Source organism: Mytilus trossulus, chromosome 3, assembly GCF_036588685.1.
Source record: "Mytilus trossulus isolate FHL-02 chromosome 3, PNRI_Mtr1.1.1.hap1, whole genome shotgun sequence".
NCBI classification, from domain to species: Eukaryota; Metazoa; Mollusca; class Bivalvia; order Mytilida; family Mytilidae; genus Mytilus; species Mytilus trossulus.
In genome coordinates, this window is record NC_086375.1 from 17284228 (window position 1) to 17308559 (window position 24332).

The following is a 24332-nucleotide window of genomic DNA, read 5'->3' on the forward strand; positions in this document are numbered from 1 at the left end:
AGAATTTGTGGCTTTTCAATATAAAATCAATGGAACTGATAAAATAGTTTTGCATTTGTTCTTTAGATGTAACAAATAGCCATGGGCAAACAGGTTGACGCAAAAATAACTATCGCACTAATTAACCGCTTCTTACAAACGACACCCATTTCTTTACAATTGGTATACATCTGCCCGGCTAGCTCAGTCGGTAGAGCACGAGACTCTTAATCTCGGGGTCGTGGGTTCGAGCCCCACGTTGGGCGGTTAATTTTTATTGTATCGTTTGACAATTTGTAGAAGACGGAAAAATACACGATAACTGCAATCTAGTGAGTTTTATATTTGCCACCTAATGTTTATTAGACATAAATCGATTTCATAAACGGTGGTCTATAAAAGTGCACGAGATCCTGCTTTCATTTTACTTGATCGCAGCCGTACCCGTGAATTTCGTGCAAAAAGTGTCTTTTGCAAAATCAAAACACGAAATCGGACTCTGCATGCCGATTCCATTGAAGATCTGTTTCAAGATCGCGCATTCAATTTACGCCTTATATTTCTACATCGAAACGAGTGTGGTTGATCTGATCAGATATACAAAAGATGTAAATATATATAGTGACTGCATTTTATTTCTCATTTCAGGAAGAAGAAAAAAGTATTTGCAAAGATATCTTATATTTGTTGATCGAAAACTTGTGCTGACTTTGACATTGCCGTGTGAATACGGATCGCTATTTAGAAATCGCCTGCCGAAATTCCTCGGTCATGCTACTGCAAAAAGTCTTCGACCACGACGAGACTCGAACTCGCAATCTTCTGATTCGAAGTCAGACGCCTTATCCATTAGGCCACGCGGTCTTAGCAATACATTCGGGCAAAATAGAACTTAAACATCGCAAATCTGGATAGTGGCATTTTGCCTTCTCTCTGAATAATCTGCTCTTGACGTAATCAAAAATGGTCAAGAAACACAATACAAAATGTGCTAGCCTTATGAATCGAATTCGAACTTATATCGTATATATATGCTTTATAATACATTTACATTATTACTGGGCTCGATATTAACAATGAAACATTTCTGAGATTTTGGCGCCAACATTGTTTTCACACTAAAGGTGACAGAATTTGTGGCTTTTCAATATAAAATCAATGGAACTGATAAAATAGTTTTGCATTTGTTCTTTAGATGTAACAAATAGCCATGGGCAAACAGGTTGACGCAAAAATAACTATCGCACTAATTAACCGCTTCTTACAAACGACACCCATTTCTTTACAATTGGTATACATCTGCCCGGCTAGCTCAGTCGGTAGAGCACGAGACTCTTAATCTCGGGGTCGTGGGTTCGAGCCCCACGTTGGGCGGTTAATTTTTATTGTATCGTTTGACAATTTGTAGAAGACGGAAAAATACACGATAACTGCAATCTAGTGAGTTTTATATTTGCCACCTAATGTTTATTAGACATAAATCGATTTCATAAACGGTGGTCTATAAAAGTGCACGAGATCCTGCTTTCATTTTACTTGATCGCAGCCGTACCCGTGAATTTCGTGCAAAAAGTGTCTTTTGCAAAATCAAAACACGAAATCGGACTCTGCATGCCGATTCCATTGAAGATCTGTTTCAAGATCGCGCATTCAATTTACGCCTTATATTTCTACATCGAAACGAGTGTGGTTGATCTGATCAGATATACAAAAGATGTAAATATATATAGTGACTGCATTTTATTTCTCATTTCAGGAAGAAGAAAAAAGTATTTGCAAAGATATCTTATATTTGTTGATCGAAAACTTGTGCTGACTTTGACATTGCCGTGTGAATACGGATCGCTATTTAGAAATCGCCTGCCGAAATTCCTCGGTCATGCTACTGCAAAAAGTCTTCGACCACGACGAGACTCGAACTCGCAATCTTCTGATTCGAAGTCAGACGCCTTATCCATTAGGCCACGCGGTCTTAGCAATACATTCGGGCAAAATAGAACTTAAACATCGCAAATCTGGATAGTGGCATTTTGCCTTCTCTCTGAATAATCTGCTCTTGACGTAATCAAAAATGGTCAAGAAACACAATACAAAATGTGCTAGCCTTATGAATCGAATTCGAACGTATATCGTATATATATGCTTTATAATACATTTACATTATTACTGGGCTCGATATTAACAATGAAACATTTCTGAGATTTTGGCGCCAACATTGTTTTCACACTAAAGGTGACAGAATTTGTGGCTTTTCAATATAAAATCAATGGAACTGATAAAATAGTTTTGCATTTGTTCTTTAGATGTAACAAATAGCCATGGGCAAACAGGTTGACGCAAAAATAACTATCGCACTAATTAACCGCTTCTTACAAACGACACCCATTTCTTTACAATTGGTATACATCTGCCCGGCTAGCTCAGTCGGTAGAGCACGAGACTCTTAATCTCGGGGTCGTGGGTTCGAGCCCCACGTTGGGCGGTTAATTTTTATTGTATCGTTTGACAATTTGTAGAAGACGGAAAAATACACGATAACTGCAATCTAGTGAGTTTTATATTTGCCACCTAATGTTTATTAGACATAAATCGATTTCATAAACGGTGGTCTATAAAAGTGCACGAGATCCTGCTTTCATTTTACTTGATCGCAGCCGTACCCGTGAATTTCGTGCAAAAAGTGTCTTTTGCAAAATCAAAACACGAAATCGGACTCTGCATGCCGATTCCATTGAAGATCTGTTTCAAGATCGCGCATTCAATTTACGCCTTATATTTCTACATCGAAACGAGTGTGGTTGATCTGATCAGATATACAAAAGATGTAAATATATATAGTGACTGCATTTTATTTCTCATTTCAGGAAGAAGAAAAAAGTATTTGCAAAGATATCTTATATTTGTTGATCGAAAACTTGTGCTGACTTTGACATTGCCGTGTGAATACGGATCGCTATTTAGAAATCGCCTGCCGAAATTCCTCGGTCATGCTACTGCAAAAAGTCTTCGACCACGACGAGACTCGAACTCGCAATCTTCTGATTCGAAGTCAGACGCCTTATCCATTAGGCCACGCGGTCTTAGCAATACATTCGGGCAAAATAGAACTTAAACATCGCAAATCTGGATAGTGGCATTTTGCCTTCTCTCTGAATAATCTGCTCTTGACGTAATCAAAAATGGTCAAGAAACACAATACAAAATGTGCTAGCCTTATGAATCGAATTCGAACGTATATCGTATATATATGCTTTATAATACATTTACATTATTACTGGGCTCGATATTAACAATGAAACATTTCTGAGATTTTGGCGCCAACATTGTTTTCACACTAAAGGTGACAGAATTTGTGGCTTTTCAATATAAAATCAATGGAACTGATAAAATAGTTTTGCATTTGTTCTTTAGATGTAACAAATAGCCATGGGCAAACAGGTTGACGCAAAAATAACTATCGCACTAATTAACCGCTTCTTACAAACGACACCCATTTCTTTACAATTGGTATACATCTGCCCGGCTAGCTCAGTCGGTAGAGCACGAGACTCTTAATCTCGGGGTCGTGGGTTCGAGCCCCACGTTGGGCGGTTAATTTTTATTGTATCGTTTGACAATTTGTAGAAGACGGAAAAATACACGATAACTGCAATCTAGTGAGTTTTATATTTGCCACCTAATGTTTATTAGACATAAATCGATTTCATAAACGGTGGTCTATAAAAGTGCACGAGATCCTGCTTTCATTTTACTTGATCGCAGCCGTACCCGTGAATTTCGTGCAAAAAAGTGTCTTTTGCAAAATCAAAACACGAAATCGGACTCTGCATGCCGATTCCATTGAAGATCTGTTTCAAGATCGCGCATTCAATTTACGCCTTATATTTCTACATCGAAACGAGTGTGGTTGATCTGATCAGATATACAAAAGATGTAAATATATATAGTGACTGCATTTTATTTCTCATTTCAGGAAGAAGAAAAAAGTATTTGCAAAGATATCTTATATTTGTTGATCGAAAACTTGTGCTGACTTTGACATTGCCGTGTGAATACGGATCGCTATTTAGAAATCGCCTGCCGAAATTCCTCGGTCATGCTACTGCAAAAAGTCTTCGACCACGACGAGACTCGAACTCGCAATCTTCTGATTCGAAGTCAGACGCCTTATCCATTAGGCCACGCGGTCTTAGCAATACATTCGGGCAAAATAGAACTTAAACATCGCAAATCTGGATAGTGGCATTTTGCCTTCTCTCTGAATAATCTGCTCTTGACGTAATCAAAAATGGTCAAGAAACACAATACAAAATGTGCTAGCCTTATGAATCGAATTCGAACTTATATCGTATATATATGCTTTATAATACATTTACATTATTACTGGGCTCGATATTAACAATGAAACATTTCTGAGATTTTGGCGCCAACATTGTTTTCACACTAAAGGTGACAGAATTTGTGGCTTTTCAATATAAAATCAATGGAACTGATAAAATAGTTTTGCATTTGTTCTTTAGATGTAACAAATAGCCATGGGCAAACAGGTTGACGCAAAAATAACTATCGCACTAATTAACCGCTTCTTACAAACGACACCCATTTCTTTACAATTGGTATACATCTGCCCGGCTAGCTCAGTCGGTAGAGCACGAGACTCTTAATCTCGGGGTCGTGGGTTCGAGCCCCACGTTGGGCGGTTAATTTTTATTGTATCGTTTGACAATTTGTAGAAGACGGAAAAATACACGATAACTGCAATCTAGTGAGTTTTATATTTGCCACCTAATGTTTATTAGACATAAATCGATTTCATAAACGGTGGTCTATAAAAGTGCACGAGATCCTGCTTTCATTTTACTTGATCGCAGCCGTACCCGTGAATTTCGTGCAAAAAGTGTCTTTTGCAAAATCAAAACACGAAATCGGACTCTGCATGCCGATTCCATTGAAGATCTGTTTCAAGATCGCGCATTCAATTTACGCCTTATATTTCTACATCGAAACGAGTGTGGTTGATCTGATCAGATATACAAAAGATGTAAATATATATAGTGACTGCATTTTATTTCTCATTTCAGGAAGAAGAAAAAAGTATTTGCAAAGATATCTTATATTTGTTGATCGAAAACTTGTGCTGACTTTGACATTGCCGTGTGAATACGGATCGCTATTTAGAAATCGCCTGCCGAAATTCCTCGGTCATGCTACTGCAAAAAGTCTTCGACCACGACGAGACTCGAACTCGCAATCTTCTGATTCGAAGTCAGACGCCTTATCCATTAGGCCACGCGGTCTTAGCAATACATTCGGGCAAAATAGAACTTAAACATCGCAAATCTGGATAGTGGCATTTTGCCTTCTCTCTGAATAATCTGCTCTTGACGTAATCAAAAATGGTCAAGAAACACAATACAAAATGTGCTAGCCTTATGAATCGAATTCGAACGTATATCGTATATATATGCTTTATAATACATTTACATTATTACTGGGCTCGATATTAACAATGAAACATTTCTGAGATTTTGGCGCCAACATTGTTTTCACACTAAAGGTGACAGAATTTGTGGCTTTTCAATATAAAATCAATGGAACTGATAAAATAGTTTTGCATTTGTTCTTTAGATGTAACAAATAGCCATGGGCAAACAGGTTGACGCAAAAATAACTATCGCACTAATTAACCGCTTCTTACAAACGACACCCATTTCTTTACAATTGGTATACATCTGCCCGGCTAGCTCAGTCGGTAGAGCACGAGACTCTTAATCTCGGGGTCGTGGGTTCGAGCCCCACGTTGGGCGGTTAATTTTTATTGTATCGTTTGACAATTTGTAGAAGACGGAAAAATACACGATAACTGCAATCTAGTGAGTTTTATATTTGCCACCTAATGTTTATTAGACATAAATCGATTTCATAAACGGTGGTCTATAAAAGTGCACGAGATCCTGCTTTCATTTTACTTGATCGCAGCCGTACCCGTGAATTTCGTGCAAAAAGTGTCTTTTGCAAAATCAAAACACGAAATCGGACTCTGCATGCCGATTCCATTGAAGATCTGTTTCAAGATCGCGCATTCAATTTACGCCTTATATTTCTACATCGAAACGAGTGTGGTTGATCTGATCAGATATACAAAAGATGTAAATATATATAGTGACTGCATTTTATTTCTCATTTCAGGAAGAAGAAAAAAGTATTTGCAAAGATATCTTATATTTGTTGATCGAAAACTTGTGCTGACTTTGACATTGCCGTGTGAATACGGATCGCTATTTAGAAATCGCCTGCCGAAATTCCTCGGTCATGCTACTGCAAAAAGTCTTCGACCACGACGAGACTCGAACTCGCAATCTTCTGATTCGAAGTCAGACGCCTTATCCATTAGGCCACGCGGTCTTAGCAATACATTCGGGCAAAATAGAACTTAAACATCGCAAATCTGGATAGTGGCATTTTGCCTTCTCTCTGAATAATCTGCTCTTGACGTAATCAAAAATGGTCAAGAAACACAATACAAAATGTGCTAGCCTTATGAATCGAATTCGAACGTATATCGTATATATATGCTTTATAATACATTTACATTATTACTGGGCTCGATATTAACAATGAAACATTTCTGAGATTTTGGCGCCAACATTGTTTTCACACTAAAGGTGACAGAATTTGTGGCTTTTCAATATAAAATCAATGGAACTGATAAAATAGTTTTGCATTTGTTCTTTAGATGTAACAAATAGCCATGGGCAAACAGGTTGACGCAAAAATAACTATCGCACTAATTAACCGCTTCTTACAAACGACACCCATTTCTTTACAATTGGTATACATCTGCCCGGCTAGCTCAGTCGGTAGAGCACGAGACTCTTAATCTCGGGGTCGTGGGTTCGAGCCCCACGTTGGGCGGTTAATTTTTATTGTATCGTTTGACAATTTGTAGAAGACGGAAAAATACACGATAACTGCAATCTAGTGAGTTTTATATTTGCCACCTAATGTTTATTAGACATAAATCGATTTCATAAACGGTGGTCTATAAAAGTGCACGAGATCCTGCTTTCATTTTACTTGATCGCAGCCGTACCCGTGAATTTCGTGCAAAAAGTGTCTTTTGCAAAATCAAAACACGAAATCGGACTCTGCATGCCGATTCCATTGAAGATCTGTTTCAAGATCGCGCATTCAATTTACGCCTTATATTTCTACATCGAAACGAGTGTGGTTGATCTGATCAGATATACAAAAGATGTAAATATATATAGTGACTGCATTTTATTTCTCATTTCAGGAAGAAGAAAAAAGTATTTGCAAAGATATCTTATATTTGTTGATCGAAAACTTGTGCTGACTTTGACATTGCCGTGTGAATACGGATCGCTATTTAGAAATCGCCTGCCGAAATTCCTCGGTCATGCTACTGCAAAAAGTCTTCGACCACGACGAGACTCGAACTCGCAATCTTCTGATTCGAAGTCAGACGCCTTATCCATTAGGCCACGCGGTCTTAGCAATACATTCGGGCAAAATAGAACTTAAACATCGCAAATCTGGATAGTGGCATTTTGCCTTCTCTCTGAATAATCTGCTCTTGACGTAATCAAAAATGGTCAAGAAACACAATACAAAATGTGCTAGCCTTATGAATCGAATTCGAACGTATATCGTATATATATGCTTTATAATACATTTACATTATTACTGGGCTCGATATTAACAATGAAACATTTCTGAGATTTTGGCGCCAACATTGTTTTCACACTAAAGGTGACAGAATTTGTGGCTTTTCAATATAAAATCAATGGAACTGATAAAATAGTTTTGCATTTGTTCTTTAGATGTAACAAATAGCCATGGGCAAACAGGTTGACGCAAAAATAACTATCGCACTAATTAACCGCTTCTTACAAACGACACCCATTTCTTTACAATTGGTATACATCTGCCCGGCTAGCTCAGTCGGTAGAGCACGAGACTCTTAATCTCGGGGTCGTGGGTTCGAGCCCCACGTTGGGCGGTTAATTTTTATTGTATCGTTTGACAATTTGTAGAAGACGGAAAAATACACGATAACTGCAATCTAGTGAGTTTTATATTTGCCACCTAATGTTTATTAGACATAAATCGATTTCATAAACGGTGGTCTATAAAAGTGCACGAGATCCTGCTTTCATTTTACTTGATCGCAGCCGTACCCGTGAATTTCGTGCAAAAAGTGTCTTTTGCAAAATCAAAACACGAAATCGGACTCTGCATGCCGATTCCATTGAAGATCTGTTTCAAGATCGCGCATTCAATTTACGCCTTATATTTCTACATCGAAACGAGTGTGGTTGATCTGATCAGATATACAAAAGATGTAAATATATATAGTGACTGCATTTTATTTCTCATTTCAGGAAGAAGAAAAAAGTATTTGCAAAGATATCTTATATTTGTTGATCGAAAACTTGTGCTGACTTTGACATTGCCGTGTGAATACGGATCGCTATTTAGAAATCGCCTGCCGAAATTCCTCGGTCATGCTACTGCAAAAAGTCTTCGACCACGACGAGACTCGAACTCGCAATCTTCTGATTCGAAGTCAGACGCCTTATCCATTAGGCCACGCGGTCTTAGCAATACATTCGGGCAAAATAGAACTTAAACATCGCAAATCTGGATAGTGGCATTTTGCCTTCTCTCTGAATAATCTGCTCTTGACGTAATCAAAAATGGTCAAGAAACACAATACAAAATGTGCTAGCCTTATGAATCGAATTCGAACGTATATCGTATATATATGCTTTATAATACATTTACATTATTACTGGGCTCGATATTAACAATGAAACATTTCTGAGATTTTGGCGCCAACATTGTTTTCACACTAAAGGTGACAGAATTTGTGGCTTTTCAATATAAAATCAATGGAACTGATAAAATAGTTTTGCATTTGTTCTTTAGATGTAACAAATAGCCATGGGCAAACAGGTTGACGCAAAAATAACTATCGCACTAATTAACCGCTTCTTACAAACGACACCCATTTCTTTACAATTGGTATACATCTGCCCGGCTAGCTCAGTCGGTAGAGCACGAGACTCTTAATCTCGGGGTCGTGGGTTCGAGCCCCACGTTGGGCGGTTAATTTTTATTGTATCGTTTGACAATTTGTAGAAGACGGAAAAATACACGATAACTGCAATCTAGTGAGTTTTATATTTGCCACCTAATGTTTATTAGACATAAATCGATTTCATAAACGGTGGTCTATAAAAGTGCACGAGATCCTGCTTTCATTTTACTTGATCGCAGCCGTACCCGTGAATTTCGTGCAAAAAGTGTCTTTTGCAAAATCAAAACACGAAATCGGACTCTGCATGCCGATTCCATTGAAGATCTGTTTCAAGATCGCGCATTCAATTTACGCCTTATATTTCTACATCGAAACGAGTGTGGTTGATCTGATCAGATATACAAAAGATGTAAATATATATAGTGACTGCATTTTATTTCTCATTTCAGGAAGAAGAAAAAAGTATTTGCAAAGATATCTTATATTTGTTGATCGAAAACTTGTGCTGACTTTGACATTGCCGTGTGAATACGGATCGCTATTTAGAAATCGCCTGCCGAAATTCCTCGGTCATGCTACTGCAAAAAGTCTTCGACCACGACGAGACTCGAACTCGCAATCTTCTGATTCGAAGTCAGACGCCTTATCCATTAGGCCACGCGGTCTTAGCAATACATTCGGGCAAAATAGAACTTAAACATCGCAAATCTGGATAGTGGCATTTTGCCTTCTCTCTGAATAATCTGCTCTTGACGTAATCAAAAATGGTCAAGAAACACAATACAAAATGTGCTAGCCTTATGAATCGAATTCGAACGTATATCGTATATATATGCTTTATAATACATTTACATTATTACTGGGCTCGATATTAACAATGAAACATTTCTGAGATTTTGGCGCCAACATTGTTTTCACACTAAAGGTGACAGAATTTGTGGCTTTTCAATATAAAATCAATGGAACTGATAAAATAGTTTTGCATTTGTTCTTTAGATGTAACAAATAGCCATGGGCAAACAGGTTGACGCAAAAATAACTATCGCACTAATTAACCGCTTCTTACAAACGACACCCATTTCTTTACAATTGGTATACATCTGCCCGGCTAGCTCAGTCGGTAGAGCACGACACTCTTAATCTCGGGGTCGTGGGTTCGAGCCCCACGTTGGGCGGTTAATTTTTATTGTATCGTTTGACAATTTGTAGAAGACGGAAAAATACACGATAACTGCAATCTAGTGAGTTTTATATTTGCCACCTAATGTTTATTAGACATAAATCGATTTCATAAACGGTGGTCTATAAAAGTGCACGAGATCCTGCTTTCATTTTACTTGATCGCAGCCGTACCCGTGAATTTCGTGCAAAAAGTGTCTTTTGCAAAATCAAAACACGAAATCGGACTCTGCATGCCGATTCCATTGAAGATCTGTTTCAAGATCGCGCATTCAATTTACGCCTTATATTTCTACATCGAAACGAGTGTGGTTGATCTGATCAGATATACAAAAGATGTAAATATATATAGTGACTGCATTTTATTTCTCATTTCAGGAAGAAGAAAAAAGTATTTGCAAAGATATCTTATATTTGTTGATCGAAAACTTGTGCTGACTTTGACATTGCCGTGTGAATACGGATCGCTATTTAGAAATCGCCTGCCGAAATTCCTCGGTCATGCTACTGCAAAAAGTCTTCGACCACGACGAGACTCGAACTCGCAATCTTCTGATTCGAAGTCAGACGCCTTATCCATTAGGCCACGCGGTCTTAGCAATACATTCGGGCAAAATAGAACTTAAACATCGCAAATCTGGATAGTGGCATTTTGCCTTCTCTCTGAATAATCTGCTCTTGACGTAATCAAAAATGGTCAAGAAACACAATACAAAATGTGCTAGCCTTATGAATCGAATTCGAACGTATATCGTATATATATGCTTTATAATACATTTACATTATTACTGGGCTCGATATTAACAATGAAACATTTCTGAGATTTTGGCGCCAACATTGTTTTCACACTAAAGGTGACAGAATTTGTGGCTTTTCAATATAAAATCAATGGAACTGATAAAATAGTTTTGCATTTGTTCTTTAGATGTAACAAATAGCCATGGGCAAACAGGTTGACGCAAAAATAACTATCGCACTAATTAACCGCTTCTTACAAACGACACCCATTTCTTTACAATTGGTATACATCTGCCCGGCTAGCTCAGTCGGTAGAGCACGAGACTCTTAATCTCGGGGTCGTGGGTTCGAGCCCCACGTTGGGCGGTTAATTTTTATTGTATCGTTTGACAATTTGTAGAAGACGGAAAAATACACGATAACTGCAATCTAGTGAGTTTTATATTTGCCACCTAATGTTTATTAGACATAAATCGATTTCATAAACGGTGGTCTATAAAAGTGCACGAGATCCTGCTTTCATTTTACTTGATCGCAGCCGTACCCGTGAATTTCGTGCAAAAAGTGTCTTTTGCAAAATCAAAACACGAAATCGGACTCTGCATGCCGATTCCATTGAAGATCTGTTTCAAGATCGCGCATTCAATTTACGCCTTATATTTCTACATCGAAACGAGTGTGGTTGATCTGATCAGATATACAAAAGATGTAAATATATATAGTGACTGCATTTTATTTCTCATTTCAGGAAGAAGAAAAAAGTATTTGCAAAGATATCTTATATTTGTTGATCGAAAACTTGTGCTGACTTTGACATTGCCGTGTGAATACGGATCGCTATTTAGAAATCGCCTGCCGAAATTCCTCGGTCATGCTACTGCAAAAAGTCTTCGACCACGACGAGACTCGAACTCGCAATCTTCTGATTCGAAGTCAGACGCCTTATCCATTAGGCCACGCGGTCTTAGCAATACATTCGGGCAAAATAGAACTTAAACATCGCAAATCTGGATAGTGGCATTTTGCCTTCTCTCTGAATAATCTGCTCTTGACGTAATCAAAAATGGTCAAGAAACACAATACAAAATGTGCTAGCCTTATGAATCGAATTCGAACGTATATCGTATATATATGCTTTATAATACATTTACATTATTACTGGGCTCGATATTAACAATGAAACATTTCTGAGATTTTGGCGCCAACATTGTTTTCACACTAAAGGTGACAGAATTTGTGGCTTTTCAATATAAAATCAATGGAACTGATAAAATAGTTTTGCATTTGTTCTTTAGATGTAACAAATAGCCATGGGCAAACAGGTTGACGCAAAAATAACTATCGCACTAATTAACCGCTTCTTACAAACGACACCCATTTCTTTACAATTGGTATACATCTGCCCGGCTAGCTCAGTCGGTAGAGCACGACACTCTTAATCTCGGGGTCGTGGGTTCGAGCCCCACGTTGGGCGGTTAATTTTTATTGTATCGTTTGACAATTTGTAGAAGACGGAAAAATACACGATAACTGCAATCTAGTGAGTTTTATATTTGCCACCTAATGTTTATTAGACATAAATCGATTTCATAAACGGTGGTCTATAAAAGTGCACGAGATCCTGCTTTCATTTTACTTGATCGCAGCCGTACCCGTGAATTTCGTGCAAAAAGTGTCTTTTGCAAAATCAAAACACGAAATCGGACTCTGCATGCCGATTCCATTGAAGATCTGTTTCAAGATCGCGCATTCAATTTACGCCTTATATTTCTACATCGAAACGAGTGTGGTTGATCTGATCAGATATACAAAAGATGTAAATATATATAGTGACTGCATTTTATTTCTCATTTCAGGAAGAAGAAAAAAGTATTTGCAAAGATATCTTATATTTGTTGATCGAAAACTTGTGCTGACTTTGACATTGCCGTGTGAATACGGATCGCTATTTAGAAATCGCCTGCCGAAATTCCTCGGTCATGCTACTGCAAAAAGTCTTCGACCACGACGAGACTCGAACTCGCAATCTTCTGATTCGAAGTCAGACGCCTTATCCATTAGGCCACGCGGTCTTAGCAATACATTCGGGCAAAATAGAACTTAAACATCGCAAATCTGGATAGTGGCATTTTGCCTTCTCTCTGAATAATCTGCTCTTGACGTAATCAAAAATGGTCAAGAAACACAATACAAAATGTGCTAGCCTTATGAATCGAATTCGAACGTATATCGTATATATATGCTTTATAATACATTTACATTATTACTGGGCTCGATATTAACAATGAAACATTTCTGAGATTTTGGCGCCAACATTGTTTTCACACTAAAGGTGACAGAATTTGTGGCTTTTCAATATAAAATCAATGGAACTGATAAAATAGTTTTGCATTTGTTCTTTAGATGTAACAAATAGCCATGGGCAAACAGGTTGACGCAAAAATAACTATCGCACTAATTAACCGCTTCTTACAAACGACACCCATTTCTTTACAATTGGTATACATCTGCCCGGCTAGCTCAGTCGGTAGAGCACGAGACTCTTAATCTCGGGGTCGTGGGTTCGAGCCCCACGTTGGGCGGTTAATTTTTATTGTATCGTTTGACAATTTGTAGAAGACGGAAAAATACACGATAACTGCAATCTAGTGAGTTTTATATTTGCCACCTAATGTTTATTAGACATAAATCGATTTCATAAACGGTGGTCTATAAAAGTGCACGAGATCCTGCTTTCATTTTACTTGATCGCAGCCGTACCCGTGAATTTCGTGCAAAAAGTGTCTTTTGCAAAATCAAAACACGAAATCGGACTCTGCATGCCGATTCCATTGAAGATCTGTTTCAAGATCGCGCATTCAATTTACGCCTTATATTTCTACATCGAAACGAGTGTGGTTGATCTGATCAGATATACAAAAGATGTAAATATATATAGTGACTGCATTTTATTTCTCATTTCAGGAAGAAGAAAAAAGTATTTGCAAAGATATCTTATATTTGTTGATCGAAAACTTGTGCTGACTTTGACATTGCCGTGTGAATACGGATCGCTATTTAGAAATCGCCTGCCGAAATTCCTCGGTCATGCTACTGCAAAAAGTCTTCGACCACGACGAGACTCGAACTCGCAATCTTCTGATTCGAAGTCAGACGCCTTATCCATTAGGCCACGCGGTCTTAGCAATACATTCGGGCAAAATAGAACTTAAACATCGCAAATCTGGATAGTGGCATTTTGCCTTCTCTCTGAATAATCTGCTCTTGACGTAATCAAAAATGGTCAAGAAACACAATACAAAATGTGCTAGCCTTATGAATCGAATTCGAACGTATATCGTATATATATGCTTTATAATACATTTACATTATTACTGGGCTCGATATTAACAATGAAACATTTCTGAGATTTTGGCGCCAACATTGTTTTCACACTAAAGGTGACAGAATTTGTGGCTTTTCAATATAAAATCAATGGAACTGATAAAATAGTTTTGCATTTGTTCTTTAGATGTAACAAATAGCCATGGGCAAACAGGTTGACGCAAAAATAACTATCGCACTAATTAACCGCTTCTTACAAACGACACCCATTTCTTTACAATTGGTATACATCTGCCCGGCTAGCTCAGTCGGTAGAGCACGAGACTCTTAATCTCGGGGTCGTGGGTTCGAGCCCCACGTTGGGCGGTTAATTTTTATTGTATCGTTTGACAATTTGTAGAAGACGGAAAAATACACGATAACTGCAATCTAGTGAGTTTTATATTTGCCACCTAATGTTTATTAGACATAAATCGATTTCATAAACGGTGGTCTATAAAAGTGCACGAGATCCTGCTTTCATTTTACTTGATCGCAGCCGTACCCGTGAATTTCGTGCAAAAAGTGTCTTTTGCAAAATCAAAACACGAAATCGGACTCTGCATGCCGATTCCATTGAAGATCTGTTTCAAGATCGCGCATTCAATTTACGCCTTATATTTCTACATCGAAACGAGTGTGGTTGATCTGATCAGATATACAAAAGATGTAAATATATATAGTGACTGCATTTTATTTCTCATTTCAGGAAGAAGAAAAAAGTATTTGCAAAGATATCTTATATTTGTTGATCGAAAACTTGTGCTGACTTTGACATTGCCGTGTGAATACGGATCGCTATTTAGAAATCGCCTGCCGAAATTCCTCGGTCATGCTACTGCAAAAAGTCTTCGACCACGACGAGACTCGAACTCGCAATCTTCTGATTCGAAGTCAGACGCCTTATCCATTAGGCCACGCGGTCTTAGCAATACATTCGGGCAAAATAGAACTTAAACATCGCAAATCTGGATAGTGGCATTTTGCCTTCTCTCTGAATAATCTGCTCTTGACGTAATCAAAAATGGTCAAGAAACACAATACAAAATGTGCTAGCCTTATGAATCGAATTCGAACGTATATCGTATATATATGCTTTATAATACATTTACATTATTACTGGGCTCGATATTAACAATGAAACATTTCTGAGATTTTGGCGCCAACATTGTTTTCACACTAAAGGTGACAGAATTTGTGGCTTTTCAATATAAAATCAATGGAACTGATAAAATAGTTTTGCATTTGTTCTTTAGATGTAACAAATAGCCATGGGCAAACAGGTTGACGCAAAAATAACTATCGCACTAATTAACCGCTTCTTACAAACGACACCCATTTCTTTACAATTGGTATACATCTGCCCGGCTAGCTCAGTCGGTAGAGCACGAGACTCTTAATCTCGGGGTCGTGGGTTCGAGCCCCACGTTGGGCGGTTAATTTTTATTGTATCGTTTGACAATTTGTAGAAGACGGAAAAATACACGATAACTGCAATCTAGTGAGTTTTATATTTGCCACCTAATGTTTATTAGACATAAATCGATTTCATAAACGGTGGTCTATAAAAGTGCACGAGATCCTGCTTTCATTTTACTTGATCGCAGCCGTACCCGTGAATTTCGTGCAAAAAGTGTCTTTTGCAAAATCAAAACACGAAATCGGACTCTGCATGCCGATTCCATTGAAGATCTGTTTCAAGATCGCGCATTCAATTTACGCCTTATATTTCTACATCGAAACGAGTGTGGTTGATCTGATCAGATATACAAAAGATGTAAATATATATAGTGACTGCATTTTATTTCTCATTTCAGGAAGAAGAAAAAAGTATTTGCAAAGATATCTTATATTTGTTGATCGAAAACTTGTGCTGACTTTGACATTGCCGTGTGAATACGGATCGCTATTTAGAAATCGCCTGCCGAAATTCCTCGGTCATGCTACTGCAAAAAGTCTTCGACCACGACGAGACTCGAACTCGCAATCTTCTGATTCGAAGTCAGACGCCTTATCCATTAGGCCACGCGGTCTTAGCAATACATTCGGGCAAAATAGAACTTAAACATCGCAAATCTGGATAGTGGCATTTTGCCTTCTCTCTGAATAATCTGCTCTTGACGTAATCAAAAATGGTCAAGAAACACAATACAAAATGTGCTAGCCTTATGAATCGAATTCGAACGTATATCGTATATATATGCTTTATAATACATTTACATTATTACTGGGCTCGATATTAACAATGAAACATTTCTGAGATTTTGGCGCCAACATTGTTTTCACACTAAAGGTGACAGAATTTGTGGCTTTTCAATATAAAATCAATGGAACTGATAAAATAGTTTTGCATTTGTTCTTTAGATGTAACAAATAGCCATGGGCAAACAGGTTGACGCAAAAATAACTATCGCACTAATTAACCGCTTCTTACAAACGACACCCATTTCTTTACAATTGGTATACATCTGCCCGGCTAGCTCAGTCGGTAGAGCACGAGACTCTTAATCTCGGGGTCGTGGGTTCGAGCCCCACGTTGGGCGGTTAATTTTTATTGTATCGTTTGACAATTTGTAGAAGACGGAAAAATACACGATAACTGCAATCTAGTGAGTTTTATATTTGCCACCTAATGTTTATTAGACATAAATCGATTTCATAAACGGTGGTCTATAAAAGTGCACGAGATCCTGCTTTCATTTTACTTGATCGCAGCCGTACCCGTGAATTTCGTGCAAAAAGTGTCTTTTGCAAAATCAAAACACGAAATCGGACTCTGCATGCCGATTCCATTGAAGATCTGTTTCAAGATCGCGCATTCAATTTACGCCTTATATTTCTACATCGAAACGAGTGTGGTTGATCTGATCAGATATACAAAAGATGTAAATATATATAGTGACTGCATTTTATTTCTCATTTCAGGAAGAAGAAAAAAGTATTTGCAAAGATATCTTATATTTGTTGATCGAAAACTTGTGCTGACTTTGACATTGCCGTGTGAATACGGATCGCTATTTAGAAATCGCCTGCCGAAATTCCTCGGTCATGCTACTGCAAAAAGTCTTCGACCACGACGAGACTCGAACTCGCAATCTTCTGATTCGAAGTCAGACGCCTTATCCATTAGGCCACGCGGTCTTAGCAATACATTCGGGCAAAATAGAACTTAAACATCGCAAATCTGGATAGTGGCATTTTGCCTTCTCTCTGAATAATCTGCTCTTGACGTAATCAAAAATGGTCAAGAAACACAATACAAAATGTGCTAGCCTTATGAATCGAATTCGAACGTATATCGTATATATATGCTTTATAATACATTTACATTATTACTGGGCTCGATATTAACAATGAAACATTTCTGAGATTTTGGCGCCAACATTGTTTTCACACTAAAGGTGACAGAATTTGTGGCTTTTCAATATAAAATCAATGGAACTGATAAAATAGTTTTGCATTTGTTCTTTAGATGTAACAAATAGCCATGGGCAAACAGGTTGACGCAAAAATAACTATCGCACTAATTAACCGCTTCTTACAAACGACACCCATTTCTTTACAATTGGTATACATCTGCCCGGCTAGCTCAGTCGGTAGAGCACGAGACTCTTAATCTCGGGGTCGTGGGTTCGAGCCCCACGTTGGGCGGTTAATTTTTATTGTATCGTTTGACAATTTGTAGAAGACGGAAAAATACACGATAACTGCAATCTAGTGAGTTTTATATTTGCCACCTAATGTTTATTAGACATAAATCGATTTCATAAACGGTGGTCTATAAAAGTGCACGAGATCCTGCTTTCATTTTACTTGATCGCAGCCGTACCCGTGAATTTCGTGCAAAAAGTGTCTTTTGCAAAATCAAAACACGAAATCGGACTCTGCATGCCGATTCCATTGAAGATCTGTTTCAAGATCGCGCATTCAATTTACGCCTTATATTTCTACATCGAAACGAGTGTGGTTGATCTGATCAGATATACAAAAGATGTAAATATATATAGTGACTGCATTTTATTTCTCATTTCAGGAAGAAGAAAAAAGTATTTGCAAAGATATCTTATATTTGTTGATCGAAAACTTGTGCTGACTTTGACATTGCCGTGTGAATACGGATCGCTATTTAGAAATCGCCTGCCGAAATTCCTCGGTCATGCTACTGCAAAAAGTCTTCGACCACGACGAGACTCGAACTCGCAATCTTCTGATTCGAAGTCAGACGCCTTATCCATTAGGCCACGCGGTCTTAGCAATACATTCGGGCAAAATAGAACTTAAACATCGCAAATCTGGATAGTGGCATTTTGCCTTCTCTCTGAATAATCTGCTCTTGACGTAATCAAAAATGGTCAAGAAACACAATACAAAATGTGCTAGCCTTATGAATCGAATTCGAACGTATATCGTATATATATGCTTTATAATACATTTACATTATTACTGGGCTCGATATTAACAATGAAACATTTCTGAGATTTTGGCGCCAACATTGTTTTCACACTAAAGGTGACAGAATTTGTGGCTTTTCAATATAAAATCAATGGAACTGATAAAATAGTTTTGCATTTGTTCTTTAGATGTAACAAATAGCCATGGGCAAACAGGTTGACGCAAAAATAACTATCGCACTAATTAACCGCTTCTTACAAACGACACCCATTTCTTTACAATTGGTATACATCTGCCCGGCTAGCTCAGTCGGTAGAGCACGAGACTCTTAATCTCGGGGTCGTGGGTTCGAGCCCCACGTTGGGCGGTTAATTTTTATTGTATCGTTTGACAATTTGTAGAAGACGGAAAAATACACGATAACTGCAATCTAGTGAGTTTTATATTTGCCACCTAATGTTTATTAGACATAAATCGATTTCATAAACGGTGGTCTATAAAAGTGCACGAGATCCTGCTTTCATTTTACTTGATCGCAGCCGTACCCGTGAATTTCGTGCAAAAAGTGTCTTTTGCAAAATCAAAACACGAAATCGGACTCTGCATGCCGATTCCATTGAAGATCTGTTTCAAGATCGCGCATTCAATTTACGCCTTATATTTCTACATCGAAACGAGTGTGGTTGATCTGATCAGATATACAAAAGATGTAAATATATATAGTGACTGCATTTTATTTCTCATTTCAGGAAGAAGAAAAAAGTATTTGCAAAGATATCTTATATTTGTTGATCGAAAACTTGTGCTGACTTTGACATTGCCGTGTGAATACGGATCGCTATTTAGAAATCGCCTGCCGAAATTCCTCGGTCATGCTACTGCAAAAAGTCTTCGACCACGACGAGACTCGAACTCGCAATCTTCTGATTCGAAGTCAGACGCCTTATCCATTAGGCCACGCGGTCTTAGCAATACATTCGGGCAAAATAGAACTTAAACATCGCAAATCTGGATAGTGGCATTTTGCCTTCTCTCTGAATAATCTGCTCTTGACGTAATCAAAAATGGTCAAGAAACACAATACAAAATGTGCTAGCCTTATGAATCGAATTCGAACGTATATCGTATATATATGCTTTATAATACATTTACATTATTACTGGGCTCGATATTAACAATGAAACATTTCTGAGATTTTGGCGCCAACATTGTTTTCACACTAAAGGTGACAGAATTTGTGGCTTTTCAATATAAAATCAATGGAACTGATAAAATAGTTTTGCATTTGTTCTTTAGATGTAACAAATAGCCATGGGCAAACAGGTTGACGCAAAAATAACTATCGCACTAATTAACCGCTTCTTACAAACGACACCCATTTCTTTACAATTGGTATACATCTGCCCGGCTAGCTCAGTCGGTAGAGCACGAGACTCTTAATCTCGGGGTCGTGGGTTCGAGCCCCACGTTGGGCGGTTAATTTTTATTGTATCGTTTGACAATTTGTAGAAGACGGAAAAATACACGATAACTGCAATCTAGTGAGTTTTATATTTGCCACCTAATGTTTATTAGACATAAATCGATTTCATAAACGGTGGTCTATAAAAGTGCACGAGATCCTGCTTTCATTTTACTTGATCGCAGCCGTACCCGTGAATTTCGTGCAAAAAGTGTCTTTTGCAAAATCAAAACACGAAATCGGACTCTGCATGCCGATTCCATTGAAGATCTGTTTCAAGATCGCGCATTCAATTTACGCCTTATATTTCTACATCGAAACGAGTGTGGTTGATCTGATCAGATATACAAAAGATGTAAATATATATAGTGACTGCATTTTATTTCTCATTTCAGGAAGAAGAAAAAAGTATTTGCAAAGATATCTTATATTTGTTGATCGAAAACTTGTGCTGACTTTGACATTGCCGTGTGAATACGGATCGCTATTTAGAAATCGCCTGCCGAAATTCCTCGGTCATGCTACTGCAAAAAGTCTTCGACCACGACGAGACTCGAACTCGCAATCTTCTGATTCGAAGTCAGACGCCTTATCCATTAGGCCACGCGGTCTTAGCAATACATTCGGGCAAAATAGAACTTAAACATCGCAAATCTGGATAGTGGCATTTTGCCTTCTCTCTGAATAATCTGCTCTTGACGTAATCAAAAATGGTCAAGAAACACAATACAAAATGTGCTAGCCTTATGAATCGAATTCGAACGTATATCGTATATATATGCTTTATAATACATTTACATTATTACTGGGCTCGATATTAACAATGAAACATTTCTGAGATTTTGGCGCCAACATTGTTTTCACACTAAAGGTGACAGAATTTGTGGCTTTTCAATATAAAATCAATGGAACTGATAAAATAGTTTTGCATTTGTTCTTTAGATGTAACAAATAGCCATGGGCAAACAGGTTGACGCAAAAATAACTATCGCACTAATTAACCGCTTCTTACAAACGACACCCATTTCTTTACAATTGGTATACATCTGCCCGGCTAGCTCAGTCGGTAGAGCACGAGACTCTTAATCTCGGGGTCGTGGGTTCGAGCCCCACGTTGGGCGGTTAATTTTTATTGTATCGTTTGACAATTTGTAGAAGACGGAAAAATACACGATAACTGCAATCTAGTGAGTTTTATATTTGCCACCTAATGTTTATTAGACATAAATCGATTTCATAAACGGTGGTCTATAAAAGTGCACGAGATCCTGCTTTCATTTTACTTGATCGCAGCCGTACCCGTGAATTTCGTGCAAAAAGTGTCTTTTGCAAAATCAAAACACGAAATCGGACTCTGCATGCCGATTCCATTGAAGATCTGTTTCAAGATCGCGCATTCAATTTACGCCTTATATTTCTACATCGAAACGAGTGTGGTTGATCTGATCAGATATACAAAAGATGTAAATATATATAGTGACTGCATTTTATTTCTCATTTCAGGAAGAAGAAAAAAGTATTTGCAAAGATATCTTATATTTGTTGATCGAAAACTTGTGCTGACTTTGACATTGCCGTGTGAATACGGATCGCTATTTAGAAATCGCCTGCCGAAATTCCTCGGTCATGCTACTGCAAAAAGTCTTCGACCACGACGAGACTCGAACTCGCAATCTTCTGATTCGAAGTCAGACGCCTTATCCATTAGGCCACGCGGTCTTAGCAATACATTCGGGCAAAATAGAACTTAAACATCGCAAATCTGGATAGTGGCATTTTGCCTTCTCTCTGAATAATCTGCTCTTGACGTAATCAAAAATGGTCAAGAAACACAATACAAAATGTGCTAGCCTTATGAATCGAATTCGAACGTATATCGTATATATATGCTTTATAATACATTTACATTATTACTGGGCTCGATATTAACAATGAAACATTTCTGAGATTTTGGCGCCAACATTGTTTTCACACTAAAGGTGACAGAATTTGTGGCTTTTCAATATAAAATCAATGGAACTGATAAAATAGTTTTGCATTTGTTCTTTAGATGTAACAAATAGCCATGGGCAAACAGGTTGACGCAAAAATAACTATCGCACTAATTAACCGCTTCTTACAAACGACACCCATTTCTTTACAATTGGTATACATCTGCCCGGCTAGCTCAGTCGGTAGAGCACGAGACTCTTAATCTCGGGGTCGTGGGTTCGAGCCCCACGTTGGGCGGTTAATTTTTATTGTATCGTTTGACAATTTGTAGAAGACGGAAAAATACACGATAACTGCAATCTAGTGAGTTTTATATTTGCCACCTAATGTTTATTAGACATAAATCGATTTCATAAACGGTGGTCTATAAAAGTGCACGAGATCCTGCTTTCATTTTACTTGATCGCAGCCGTACCCGTGAATTTCGTGCAAAAAGTGTCTTTTGCAAAATCAAAACACGAAATCGGACTCTGCATGCCGATTCCATTGAAGATCTGTTTCAAGATCGCGCATTCAATTTACGCCTTATATTTCTACATCGAAACGAGTGTGGTTGATCTGATCAGATATACAAAAGATGTAAATATATATAGTGACTGCATTTTATTTCTCATTTCAGGAAGAAGAAAAAAGTATTTGCAAAGATATCTTATATTTGTTGATCGAAAACTTGTGCTGACTTTGACATTGCCGTGTGAATACGGATCGCTATTTAGAAATCGCCTGCCGAAATTCCTCGGTCATGCTACTGCAAAAAGTCTTCGACCACGACGAGACTCGAACTCGCAATCTTCTGATTCGAAGTCAGACGCCTTATCCATTAGGCCACGCGGTCTTAGCAATACATTCGGGCAAAATAGAACTTAAACATCGCAAATCTGGATAGTGGCATTTTGCCTTCTCTCTGAATAATCTGCTCTTGACGTAATCAAAAATGGTCAAGAAACACAATACAAAATGTGCTAGCCTTATGAATCGAATTCGAACGTATATCGTATATATATGCTTTATAATACATTTACATTATTACTGGGCTCGATATTAACAATGAAACATTTCTGAGATTTTGGCGCCAACATTGTTTTCACACTAAAGGTGACAGAATTTGTGGCTTTTCAATATAAAATCAATGGAACTGATAAAATAGTTTTGCATTTGTTCTTTAGATGTAACAAATAGCCATGGGCAAACAGGTTGACGCAAAAATAACTATCGCACTAATTAACCGCTTCTTACAAACGACACCCATTTCTTTACAATTGGTATACATCTGCCCGGCTAGCTCAGTCGGTAGAGCACGAGACTCTTAATCTCGGGGTCGTGGGTTCGAGCCCCACGTTGGGCGGTTAATTTTTATTGTATCGTTTGACAATTTGTAGAAGACGGAAAAATACACGATAACTGCAATCTAGTGAGTTTTATATTTGCCACCTAATGTTTATTAGACATAAATCGATTTCATAAACGGTGGTCTATAAAAGTGCACGAGATCCTGCTTTCATTTTACTTGATCGCAGCCGTACCCGTGAATTTCGTGCAAAAAGTGTCTTTTGCAAAATCAAAACACGAAATCGGACTCTGCATGCCGATTCCATTGAAGATCTGTTTCAAGATCGCGCATTCAATTTACGCCTTATATTTCTACATCGAAACGAGTGTGGTTGATCTGATCAGATATACAAAAGATGTAAATATATATAGTGACTGCATTTTATTTCTCATTTCAGGAAGAAGAAAAAAGTATTTGCAAAGATATCTTATATTTGTTGATCGAAAACTTGTGCTGACTTTGACATTGCCGTGTGAATACGGATCGCTATTTAGAAATCGCCTGCCGAAATTCCTCGGTCATGCTACTGCAAAAAGTCTTCGACCACGACGAGACTCGAACTCGCAATCTTCTGATTCGAAGTCAGACGCCTTATCCATTAGGCCACGCGGTCTTAGCAATACATTCGGGCAAAATAGAACTTAAACATCGCAAATCTGGATAGTGGCATTTTGCCTTCTCTCTGAATAATCTGCTCTTGACGTAATCAAAAATGGTCAAGAAACACAATACAAAATGTGCTAGCCTTATGAATCGAATTCGAACGTATATCGTATATATATGCTTTATAATACATTTACATTATTACTGGGCTCGATATTAACAATGAAACA

General features: G+C 37.9%; 22 non-coding genes across 22 annotated transcripts; all 22 read right to left on the reverse strand.

Annotated features, from left to right (window-relative positions):
• Nucleotides 1–770: 770 nt before the first annotated feature.
• Nucleotides 771–843, reverse strand: Trnar-ucg (transfer RNA arginine (anticodon UCG)). Its single transcript has one exon. It is a non-coding gene; the product is annotated as a tRNA-Arg (tRNA).
• A 1035-nt stretch (nucleotides 844–1878) lies between these two features.
• Nucleotides 1879–1951, reverse strand: Trnar-ucg (transfer RNA arginine (anticodon UCG)). Its single transcript has one exon. It is a non-coding gene; the product is annotated as a tRNA-Arg (tRNA).
• A 1035-nt stretch (nucleotides 1952–2986) lies between these two features.
• On the reverse strand, nucleotides 2987–3059 carry Trnar-ucg (transfer RNA arginine (anticodon UCG)). The gene has a single exon. It is a non-coding gene; the product is annotated as a tRNA-Arg (tRNA).
• Nucleotides 3060–4095: 1036 nt separating this feature from the next.
• Nucleotides 4096–4168, reverse strand: Trnar-ucg (transfer RNA arginine (anticodon UCG)). The gene has a single exon. It is a non-coding gene; the product is annotated as a tRNA-Arg (tRNA).
• A 1035-nt stretch (nucleotides 4169–5203) lies between these two features.
• On the reverse strand, nucleotides 5204–5276 carry Trnar-ucg (transfer RNA arginine (anticodon UCG)). The gene has a single exon. It is a non-coding gene; the product is annotated as a tRNA-Arg (tRNA).
• A 1035-nt stretch (nucleotides 5277–6311) lies between these two features.
• Trnar-ucg (transfer RNA arginine (anticodon UCG)) lies at nucleotides 6312–6384 on the reverse strand. Its single transcript has one exon. It is a non-coding gene; the product is annotated as a tRNA-Arg (tRNA).
• A 1035-nt stretch (nucleotides 6385–7419) lies between these two features.
• Nucleotides 7420–7492, reverse strand: Trnar-ucg (transfer RNA arginine (anticodon UCG)). Its single transcript has one exon. It is a non-coding gene; the product is annotated as a tRNA-Arg (tRNA).
• Nucleotides 7493–8527: 1035 nt separating this feature from the next.
• On the reverse strand, nucleotides 8528–8600 carry Trnar-ucg (transfer RNA arginine (anticodon UCG)). The gene has a single exon. It is a non-coding gene; the product is annotated as a tRNA-Arg (tRNA).
• A 1035-nt stretch (nucleotides 8601–9635) lies between these two features.
• Trnar-ucg (transfer RNA arginine (anticodon UCG)) lies at nucleotides 9636–9708 on the reverse strand. The gene has a single exon. It is a non-coding gene; the product is annotated as a tRNA-Arg (tRNA).
• A 1035-nt stretch (nucleotides 9709–10743) lies between these two features.
• Nucleotides 10744–10816, reverse strand: Trnar-ucg (transfer RNA arginine (anticodon UCG)). Its single transcript has one exon. It is a non-coding gene; the product is annotated as a tRNA-Arg (tRNA).
• Nucleotides 10817–11851: 1035 nt separating this feature from the next.
• Trnar-ucg (transfer RNA arginine (anticodon UCG)) lies at nucleotides 11852–11924 on the reverse strand. Its single transcript has one exon. It is a non-coding gene; the product is annotated as a tRNA-Arg (tRNA).
• Nucleotides 11925–12959: 1035 nt separating this feature from the next.
• Nucleotides 12960–13032, reverse strand: Trnar-ucg (transfer RNA arginine (anticodon UCG)). The gene has a single exon. It is a non-coding gene; the product is annotated as a tRNA-Arg (tRNA).
• Nucleotides 13033–14067: 1035 nt separating this feature from the next.
• On the reverse strand, nucleotides 14068–14140 carry Trnar-ucg (transfer RNA arginine (anticodon UCG)). The gene has a single exon. It is a non-coding gene; the product is annotated as a tRNA-Arg (tRNA).
• A 1035-nt stretch (nucleotides 14141–15175) lies between these two features.
• Trnar-ucg (transfer RNA arginine (anticodon UCG)) lies at nucleotides 15176–15248 on the reverse strand. Its single transcript has one exon. It is a non-coding gene; the product is annotated as a tRNA-Arg (tRNA).
• A 1035-nt stretch (nucleotides 15249–16283) lies between these two features.
• Trnar-ucg (transfer RNA arginine (anticodon UCG)) lies at nucleotides 16284–16356 on the reverse strand. Its single transcript has one exon. It is a non-coding gene; the product is annotated as a tRNA-Arg (tRNA).
• A 1035-nt stretch (nucleotides 16357–17391) lies between these two features.
• On the reverse strand, nucleotides 17392–17464 carry Trnar-ucg (transfer RNA arginine (anticodon UCG)). Its single transcript has one exon. It is a non-coding gene; the product is annotated as a tRNA-Arg (tRNA).
• Nucleotides 17465–18499: 1035 nt separating this feature from the next.
• Nucleotides 18500–18572, reverse strand: Trnar-ucg (transfer RNA arginine (anticodon UCG)). Its single transcript has one exon. It is a non-coding gene; the product is annotated as a tRNA-Arg (tRNA).
• A 1035-nt stretch (nucleotides 18573–19607) lies between these two features.
• Nucleotides 19608–19680, reverse strand: Trnar-ucg (transfer RNA arginine (anticodon UCG)). Its single transcript has one exon. It is a non-coding gene; the product is annotated as a tRNA-Arg (tRNA).
• Nucleotides 19681–20715: 1035 nt separating this feature from the next.
• On the reverse strand, nucleotides 20716–20788 carry Trnar-ucg (transfer RNA arginine (anticodon UCG)). The gene has a single exon. It is a non-coding gene; the product is annotated as a tRNA-Arg (tRNA).
• Nucleotides 20789–21823: 1035 nt separating this feature from the next.
• On the reverse strand, nucleotides 21824–21896 carry Trnar-ucg (transfer RNA arginine (anticodon UCG)). The gene has a single exon. It is a non-coding gene; the product is annotated as a tRNA-Arg (tRNA).
• Nucleotides 21897–22931: 1035 nt separating this feature from the next.
• Trnar-ucg (transfer RNA arginine (anticodon UCG)) lies at nucleotides 22932–23004 on the reverse strand. The gene has a single exon. It is a non-coding gene; the product is annotated as a tRNA-Arg (tRNA).
• Nucleotides 23005–24039: 1035 nt separating this feature from the next.
• Nucleotides 24040–24112, reverse strand: Trnar-ucg (transfer RNA arginine (anticodon UCG)). The gene has a single exon. It is a non-coding gene; the product is annotated as a tRNA-Arg (tRNA).
• Between the last annotated feature and the right edge of the window lie 220 nt (nucleotides 24113–24332).